At 40.4% G+C, this 10,367-nt stretch overlaps 1 non-coding gene across 1 annotated transcript; it reads left to right on the top strand.

Moving 5' to 3' along the window:
• The first annotated feature begins 1,913 nt into the window (after positions 1-1,913).
• On the top strand, positions 1,914-2,021 carry LOC130953303 (small nucleolar RNA R71). Its single transcript, XR_009075474.1, has one exon. It is a non-coding gene; the product is annotated as a small nucleolar RNA R71 (small nucleolar RNA).
• The last annotated feature ends 8,346 nt before the right edge of the window (positions 2,022-10,367 follow it).

Below are 10,367 nucleotides of genomic sequence, written 5' to 3'. Positions count from 1 at the left end.
ACTGGCGTTTAAACGCCAGTAGGTTCTTCCTCCAGGGTGTGCTGTTTTTCTTCTTGTTTTTCATTCTGTTTTTGCTTTTTCAATTGATTTTGTGACTTCTCATGATCATCAACCTACAAAAAACATAAAATAACAAAAGAAAATAGATAAAATATAACATTGGGTTGCCTCCCAACAAGCGCTTCTTTAATGTCAGTAGCTTGACAGAGGGCTCTCATGGAGCCTCACAGATACCCAGAGCAATGTTGGAACCTTCCAACATCAAACTTAGAGTTTGAATGTGGGGGTTCAACACCAAACTTAGAGTTTGGTTGTGGCCTCCCAACACCAAACTTAGAGTTTGACTGTGGGGGCTCTGTTTGACTCTGATTTGAGAGAAGCTCTTCATGCTTCCTCTCCATGGTGACAGAGGAACATCCTTGAGCCTTAAACACAAAGGATTCTTCATTCACTTGAATGATCGGTTCACCTCCATCAACGTCAATCACAGCCTTTGCTGTGGCTAGGAAGGGTCTGCCAAGGATGATGGATTCATCCATGCATTTCCCAGTCTCTAGGACTATGAAATCAGTAGGGATGTAATGGTCTTCAATCTTCACCAAAACATCCTCTACAAGTCCATGAGCTTGTTTTCTTGAGTTGTCTGCCATCTCTAATGAGATTCTTGCAGCTTGCACCTCAAAGATCCCTAGCTTCTCCATTACAGAGAGAGGCATGAGGTTTACACTTGACTCTAAGTCACACAGAGCCTTCTTGAAGGTCATGGTGCCTATGGTACAGGGTATGGAAAACTTCCCAGGATCTTGTCTCTTTTGAGGTAATTTCTGCCTAGACAAGTCATCCAGTTCTTTGGTGAGCAAAGGGGGTTCATCCTCCCAAGTCTCATTTCCAAATAACTTGTCATTTAGCTTCATGATTGCTCCAAGGTATTTAGCAACTTGCTCTTCAGTGACATACTTATCCTCTTCAGAGGAAGAATATTCATCAGAGCTCATGAATGGCAGAAGTAAGTCCAATGGAATCTCTATGGTCTCATTTTGAGCCTCAGATTCCCATGGTTCCTCATTAGGGAACTCATTGGAGGTCAGTGCACGCCCATTGAAGTCTTCCTCAGTGGCGTTCACTTCCTCTCCTTCCTCTCCAAATTCGGCCATATTGATGGCCTTGCACTCTCCTTTTGGGTTTTCTTCTGTATTGCTTGGAAGAGTCCTTGGAGGGAGTTCAGTAACTTTCTTGCTCAGCTGTCCCACTTGTGCCTCCAAATTCCTAATGGAGGATCTTGTTTCAGTCATGAAACTTTGAGTGGTTTTGATTAGATCAGAGACCATGGTTGCTAAGTCAGAGGGGTTCTGCTTAGAATTCTCTGTCTGTTGCTGAGAAGATGATGGAAAGGGTTTGCCATTGCTAAACCTGTTTCTTCCACCATTATTGTTGTTGAAACCTTGTTGAGGTCTCTCTTGATTCTTCCATGAGAAATTTGGATGATTTCTCCATGAAGAATTATAGGTGTTTCCATAGGGTTCTCCTAGGTAATTCACCTCTTCCATTGAAGGGTTCTCAGGATCATAAGCTTCTTCTTCAGATGAAGCATCCTTAGTACTGCTTGGTGCATTTTGCATTCCAGACAGACTTTGAGAAATCAAATTGACTTGTTGAGTCAATATCTTGTTCTGAGCCAGAATGGCATTCAGAGTATCAATCTCAAGAACTCCTTTCTTCTGACTTGTCCCATTGTTCACAGGAATCCTTTCAGAAGTGTACATGAATTGGTTATTTGCAACCATTTCAATTAGCTCTTGAGCTTCTGTAGGTGTCTTCTTTAGATGAAGAGATCCTCCAGCAGAGCTATCCAAAGACATCTTGGATAGTTCAGAGAGACCATCATAGAAAATACCTATGATGCTCCATTCAGAAAGCATATCAGATGGACACTTTCTGATCAATTGTTTGTATCTTTCCCAAGCTTCATCGAGGGATTCTCCATCCTTCTGTCTGAAGGTTTGGACTTCCACTCTAAGCTTACTCAATTTTTGAGGTGGAAAGAACTTTGCCAAGAAGGCATTGACTAGCTTTTCCCATGAGTCCAGGCTTTCTTTAGGTTGTGAGTCCAACCATATCCTAGCTCTGTCTCTTACAGCAAAAGGGAATAGCATAAGTCTGTAGACCTCAGGGTCAACCCCATTAGTCTTGACAGTGTCACAGATTTGCAAGAATTCAGCTAAGAATTGATGAGGATCTTCCAATGGAAGTCCATGGAACTTGCAATTCTGTTGTATTAGAGAAACTAATTGAGGCTTAAGCTCAAAGTTGTTTGCTCCAATGGCAGGGATAGAGATGCTTCTCCCATAGAAGTCGGGAGTAGGTGCAGTAAAGTCACCCAGCACCTTCCTTGCATTGTTGGCATTGTTGTTGTTTTCGGCTGCCATTTGAAGATTTCTGTTAGGTCCTCTACGGAGAGTTGTGCCTTAGCTTCTCTTAGCTTTCGCTTCAGGGTCCTTTCAGGTTCAGGGTCAGCTTCAACAAGAATGCCTTTGTCTTTGTTCCTGCTCATATGAAAGAGAAGAGAACAAGAAAATGTGGAATCCTCTATGTCACAGTATAGAGATTCCTTGAGGTGTCAGAGAAGAAGAAAAATAGAAGGAAGAGGTAGAAAAATTCGAACTTAATCAGATAGAGTTCGAATTGTGCATTGAGAAGGAGTGGTACTCCATAAATAGAAGGATATGAGAAGAGGGGAAGAGATTTTTCGAAAATTAAGTTAAAAAGATTTCAAAAACATTTTGAAAAACTTTAATTGATTTTCGAAAACCAAGAGTGGGAAAGAAATAAAGTAATTTTTGAAAAAGATTTTGAAATTAGAAATCAAAAAGATATGATTAAAAACTGTTTTGAAAAAGATGTGATTAAAAAGATTTGATTGAAAAGTTATGGTTTTTTTTTTAAAGATATGATTGAAAAGATATGATTTGAAAATAATTTAAAAAGATTTGATTTTAAAAATTAATGACTTGCCTAACAAGAAAAGATATGATTCAAACATTAAACCTTTCTCAACAGAAAAGACAACATACTTAAAATGTTGAATCAAATCATTAATTGATAGCAAGTATCTTTGAAAAAGGAAAGAAATTGATTTTGAAAACATTTGATTTTGAAAAACTTTGAAAACTTGAAAAAAAATTGATTTGAAAACAAAATCCTCCCCCTTGTGCCATCTTGGCGTTAAACGCCCAGAATGGTGCACATTCTGGCGTTTAACGCCCAATGCACTACCTTTTTGGGCGTTAAACGCCCAACCAGGTACCCTGGATGGCGTTTAAACGCCAGTCTGTCCTTCTTCACTGGGCGTTTTGAACGCCCAGCTTTTTCTGTGTAATTCCTCTGTTGCATGTTCTGAATCTTCAGTTCCCTGTACTATTGACTTGAAAATAGAACCAAGATCAAACAAACAATGCATGCAAGACACCAAACTTAAAATTGGACACTAGACTCAAACAAGAAACATAAAATATTTTTGGTTTTTTTATGATTTTGAAAATTTTTTTGTACTTTTTCGAAAATTATATGAAAATAGAAAATGAAGGTTTCAGAATTCTCAATTTGAATTCCAGGAATCATTGCAATGCTAGTCTAAGACTCCGGTCTAGGAATTAGACATGGCTTCACAGCCAGCCAAGCTTTCAGAGAAAGCTTCGGTCCAAAACACTAGACATGGCCAATAGCCAGCCAAGCCTTAGCAGATCATTGCTCCAATAGCAAGATTGATAGAAATCAACAAGCTCTTGTGATGATTAGTTGAAACCTCGGTCCAATAAGATTAGACATGGCTTCTCAGCCAGCCAGATTTCAACAGATCATCATGAAACTCTAGAACTCATTCTTAAAAACTCTGAAGAAAAATACCTAATCTAAGCAACAAGATGAACCGTCAGTTGTCCATACACAAAACAATCCCCGGCAACGGCGCCAAAAACTTGGTGTGCGAAATTGTGATCACCACAACTCAAATAATCCCTAGTAATGGCCCCAAAGACTTGGTGCTCAATACCATGGCATAAACACAACTTTGCACAAATAACCAGCAAGTGCACTGGGTCATCCAAGTAATAAACCTTATGCGAGTAAGGGTCGATCCCACGGAGATTGTTGGTATGAAGCAAGCTATGGTCACCTTGTAAATCTCAGTCAGGCAGACTCAAATGGGTATAGATGATATATGAATAAAACATGAAGATAAAGATAGAGATACTTATGTATATCATTGGTGAGAGCTTCAGATAAGCGTATGAAGATGCTGTCCTTTCCGTCTCTCTGCTTTCCTACTGTCTTCATCCAATCCTTCTTACTCCTTTCCATGGCAAGCTTATGCAAGGGTTTCACCGTTGTCAGTGGCTACCTCCCATCCTCTCAGTGGAAATGTTCAACGCACCCTGTCACGGCACGGCTATCCATCTGTCGGTTCTCGATCAGGCCGGAATAGAATCCATTGATTCTTTTGCGTCTGTCACTAACGCCCCGCCCTCAGGAGTTTGAAGCACGTCACAGTCATTCAATCATTGAATCCTACTCAGAATACCACAGACAAGGTTAGACCTTCCGGATTCTCTTGAATGCCGCCATCAGTTCTTGCCTATACCACGAAGACTCTGATCTCACGGAATGGCTGGCTCGTTTGTCAGGTGAGCACTCGGTTGTCAGGCAATCAACCATGCATCGTGCATCAGGAATCCAAGAGATAAACATTAGAGCCTTGTTTGCTTGTAGAACAGAAGTGGTTGTCAATCACTTGTTCATAAGTGAGAATGATGATGAGCGTCACATAATCATCACATTCATCAAGTTCTTGAGTGCGAATGAATATCTTGGAACAAGAACAAGCGAATTGAATAAAAGAACAATAGTAATTGCATTAATACTCGAGGTACAGCAGAGCTCCACACCTTAATCTATGGTGTGTAGAAACTCCACCGTTGAAAATACATAAGAACAAGGTCTAGGCATGGCCGTGAGGCCAGCCTCCCAAAGTGATCAAAAGATCTAAAGAAAAAGATTCCAAAGATCAGAAGATGTCAAATACAATAGTAAATGGTCCTACTTATAGAGAACTAGTAGCCTAAGGTGTACAAAGATGAGTAAATGACATAAAAATCTACTTCCGGACCCACTTGGTGTGTGCTTGGGCTGAGAATTGAAGCATTTTCGTGTAGAGACTCTTCTTGGAGTTAAACGCCAGCTTTTGTGCCAGTTTGGGCGTTTAACTCCCATTTTGGTGCCAGTTCCGGCGTTTAACGCTGGGAAATCTGAAGGTGACTTTGAATGCCGGTTTGGGCCATCAAATCTTGGGCAAAGTATGGACTATCATATATTGCTGGAAAGCCCAGGATGTCTACTTTCCAACGCCGTTGAGAGCGCGCCAATTTGGCTTCTGTAGCTCCAGAAAATCCACTTCGAGTGCAGGGAGGTCAGAATCCAACAGCATCTGCAGTCCTTTTCAGTCTCTGAATCAGATTTTTGCTCAGGTCCCTCAATTTCAGCCAGAAAATACCTGAAATCACAGAAAAACACACAAACTCATAGTAAAGTCCAGAAAAGTGAATTTTAACTAAAAACTAATAAAAATATACTAAGAACTCAACTAAAACTACTAAAAACATACTAAAAACAATGCCAAAAAGCGTACAAATTATCCGCTCATCACTAAGATCTGCAAGGTAACTATTGCTTGCTCAAACCAACAATCTCCGTGAGATCGACCCTCACTAACCTAAGGTATTACTTGGACGACCCGGTATACTTGCCAGTCTATCTGTGCGAAACGTGTGAGTCAGTTTCGTGCACTAGTGAACTCCAGCCACCCCTGAGCAACCGGCTTCAGATCATGCCTTCTCAGTTGTTATGAACTCTTGGGAGGCATATATCAGTGAGGATTTGGTCCAGTCTCTGATCACTGTTGACCTTGTGAGTGTAGGAGTGAGGGTCATCTCTAGATGGTGATAGCTGAAGTATCCTCACCCTTTCTAGACCAAAATCTAAGATCCTCCCTTGGACCATAGTGTGCCAGTTCTTTGGGTTGGGGTTCACACCCGTGACATGCTTGTAAGTCACCTAAGCATTGGCATAAAACTCGCTGACCATCAGAACACCAACATCGGTCACGGGGTTGCACATAACTTCCCAATCCCTCCTCAGAATCTGCTCTCGGATCTCTAGATATTCATCTAGTTGCAAGTTAAATCGCACTTCTGGGATCACCTTCTTTTTGTTCACTATCTCATTAAAGTGATCCTCGTGTGTCTTGGAGCTAAATTGGTTCACATCAAACGGATCAGTTGTGGGAGCCTTCTCCTTTCTTTTTCTTGAAGATGATTCTCTAGTTTTCGGTGTCATATGGATGATGATAAAAGAAAGAAAAAATGAAGTGCCCCAACACCAAACTTAGAGCTTTTTCTCATCCCAAGCAAAAATGAAAAAAAAAGAAGAAAACAAATAAAGAACAAAATGGAACGAAGTAAAAATATGGTGAGAAGGGGAACTAGAGAAAAGAAAGAGGGATAAGAAAGTGGAATGGGCAGTGGATGTTAAGTCAAGGAAAGAAACGGACTTGGGAAGGATTAGTAAGAGAAGGGAATAGTGTGATATTGATGGGGTTGTGGTGAAAGAGGAAAAGGAAGTAGTATTTATAGATGGGGGTAGAGGCCACGGTTGAAATAGAGGGAAGGGAATGTATGGTTTTAGAAATAATAAAGGAGAAAGATGGAGAGGAGAGTGGTTAGGAATTGGTATATGGGGAAGGTATTTGGAGTAAATGGAGAGAGGAGGATAACGGTAAGAGGGAGAGGGGAATGGGGATGGGAAACTGGGTAAGGAGAAAAAAAGGGAGTGGGACCCACTGGGTTTACCGTTTTCAATATTCAAGCGCTAAACACCAGCTTCAACATTTAGTGCCACAATGTTTCAATTCTGATGCCCATTAGGGCGTTAAACGCCATTGAGATACAAACCCTTTCTTTTTATTTGTTCGTGCTAAACGCTACTCCTGACGTTTAGCGCCACTGAAATAGTGGGATCTTCTCGTAATGTGTGTATTTCACCGCTAAATGGCCAGGTCCGCGTTTAGCACCAAGGGTGCAGTGGCTGTGTCTCGATTTTCATGTCTTCTGGCGCTAAACACCTAGCCTGGCGTTTAGCGCCAGGGTACCCAAATCTATTTTCCTCCAGGGTGTTCTGTTTTCCCATCTAATTCCTCTTGTTCCTATTTTAAACACTTTGCATGACCAAAACACGTGTAAAATGAAGGAAAACTACACTTAACTATAATAATTAAATTTAAACTATAATATTGTGAAATCAAAGGATACGGACTATTGTGTTGCCTCCCAAAAAGTGCTTCTTTAACGTCAATAGCTTGACGTTTGGCTCTACTAAGTTGAGGATTGATCATCATGTTTCAACTTCTCACCTAATCCTCTTTCTGTATTCTCATGGATTAACTCTATATTCTCAAGAGAAAGGATCATGTTCACTGTATGAGGTAACACTGGGCTTTGAGCCAACACCACTTTCATCCCAGGTGAGAAATCTTCAGTGGAGATTTTTCTATTTCTCCATCCCTTGGGTATTTTCTTCTTGGGAGTTCCCTTCTTAGTGGATGATACACCCCAAACACCAAACTTAGGTTTGATGTCAGGGGATTGTATTGATTCCCAATAAAGGAGGCTTGGGCTGCAAACTATGTTTTACCTCATTGAGGGATTCCTAGAATTTGGGTTAGTGGATTCATTCTTCATGCACCTGTCTCCTTCACTTAAGTGTTGTATTGTTCTAAGAACCTTGAAGATCAAAAGCTCCTCATGCACCCTCAGAAAAAATTCACCCTTTTTCACATCGATCAGAGCTCTCTCAGTAGCTAGAAATGGTCTTCTCAGGATTACAAATGTATTTTCATCCTCTCCCATGTTAAGGATCACAAAATATGCTGGAAGGAATAATTTTTCCACCTTGACCAAGATGTTATCCACTATTTCATGTGCATGTTTTAGAGAGTTGTCTGCTATGTGTAATACTATCCTTGTTGGTTGTGTCTCTTTAATTTGTAATTTCTTCATCATAGATAATGGCATTAAATTAATACTTGCACCCAAATCACATAAAGCTTTTTCAAAGGTTGTGCTCCCAATGGTGTATGGAATCTGAAAGCTCCCTGGATCTGGCATCTTCCTTGGCAGTTTGCTCTGAATTATGGCACTACATTCCTTGGTAAGGACCACTGTCTCATCTCTCTTTAAAGTCTTCTTCTTGGAAAGTAAATCCTTCATGAACTTGACATAGAAAGGTATTTGCTCTAAAACCTCAGCAAAAGTAATATGGATTTGCAGCATTTTGAAAATTTCCTAGAACTTTGAGAATTGCTTGTTCTTGGTCTCTTTTTGAAGTTTCTAAGGATATGGCATCTTCGGTTTGTACTCAAGTGCCTTAGGCAATGCCGGATATGTCTCATGATCAACTGGAAAGGGGTTATCTGGATTCCTTGAAGGGGCATTTGCTACAGTATCCTCAGTCTTTTCTGGGGCTTCTTTTTCAACTGAACCTTCAGTAACCGGTGCCTCCTCATCTGTCACTGGTTCACCCACTAATGTGATAGCCTTGCACTCTTCTCTTTGATTAGGCACTGCGTCACTAGGAAGAGTGTTGGGAGGCCTCTTCGAGTACTTGCTTTCTCAACTGACCCAATTGAATTTTCAAGTTTCTGAGAGAAGCTCTAGTTTCTTGCATAAAACTGTGTTGATTCTTGGCGAGCTCTGCAACAATAAATGCTAAGTCAGGAGTACTTTGCGGCTGAGAGGGTGTTTGCTACATTTGAAAGGCTTGAAACTGACGGTTGTTGAAGTTATTCTGATTAAAACCGCCCTAAGAATTATTGAAGTTCGGTTGCCTCTGAGATTGGTCTCTCCATCCAAAGTTAGGGTGATTCCTCCACCCTTGATTATATGTCTTTGAAAAAGGGTCATTTTTTTGAGGGTCTAGAGGAATTACCCATGTAATTAACCTGCTCAGGAATAAATTGGCCATAATCTTGATTCTCACCTTGAGGGAAGCTACCACTCATGTCATAGGAAGTGTCTTGAGCATTAATGGCTGAGACTTGCATTCCACTCAATTATTATGTAATGGCATTAATTTGCTGAGACATAGCCTTGTCCTAGGCAAGAATAGCATCCAAGGCATCCAACTCCATGACTCTTTTCCTCACAAAAGTCCTCTCGGAAGAGTATAAGTACTGGTTGTTGGCAACCATTTCAATTAACTCCATAGCTTAATCAGGGGTCTTTTTCATGTGGAGTGACCCTCCTGCAGAATTATCCAGAGACATTCTGGCAGTCTTAGAGACTCCATAATAAAATATTTGCAATTGAATCTAGTCTGAGAGCATATCAAGAGGACACTTCTTGAGCATTAATTTGTACCTTTTCCAGGCTTTATAGAGAGACTCACCCTCTCTCTGCCTGAAGGTCCGAACGTCCGTCTTTAGCTTAGTCAGCCTCTGAGGTGGAAAGAATTTGGTTAAAAATCTGTTGACCACCTTATCCGAAGTGTCCAACCTCTCCTTGGATTGTGTGTCAAGCTACTACTTAGCTTCGTCCTGTACAGCAAATGGGAAGAGAAGTAACTTATAAACATCAGGATGCACTCCATTAGTCTTTACAGTGTCTCAAATCTGTAGAAAATTAGAAATAAACAAGTTTAGGTCTTCCTGCGGGATACCGTGAAACTGGCAATTCTGCTGTGCCAGAGAAAATAACTGAGGCTTCATTTCAAAGTTGTTAGCAGTAATAGGGGATACAACAATGATATTCCCATAGGAATCAAGGGGTAGGGGCAGTGTATGAGCCAAGTGTTCTCCTCGGTTGTTCAGGCATATTAGGAGGATTAACAACATGGCATTACCTGCATTGTTGTTATTGTTGAGCTCCATAGTGGACTCTTCATCTTCTTTCTGAAAATTATCCCTGAGATTCTCACTGGCTTTATAAGCTCTTGCTTGTTGTAAATGCTGCCTCAAGGTATTTTCAATCTCATGATCAAAATCTAGAATAGGTTCTTTGTTCCTATTCCAACTCATAAACAACAGAGAACAAAGAAATGATGAAAATCTCAACGTCAGAGTGCAGAGAATTCTCAGAAAGGTATCCTGTGTAAAAGAAATAAAATAAAATAAACTAAACTAATATCACTAGAATTTTCGAAAATCACTAAAGATGTTAAACTAAAAAATTTCGAAAATGATAAAAAAATAAGTAAGAAAATTAAAAAATAACAAAGGAAAATTAATTAGCAAAAATAAAACAAAGAAACCAGGGTGGGGACAC

This window comes from Arachis stenosperma, chromosome 9 (assembly GCF_014773155.1).
Source record: "Arachis stenosperma cultivar V10309 chromosome 9, arast.V10309.gnm1.PFL2, whole genome shotgun sequence".
NCBI lineage: Eukaryota > Viridiplantae > Streptophyta > Magnoliopsida > Fabales > Fabaceae > Arachis > Arachis stenosperma.
This window is presented reverse-complemented; position numbering and strand designations above follow the sequence as displayed.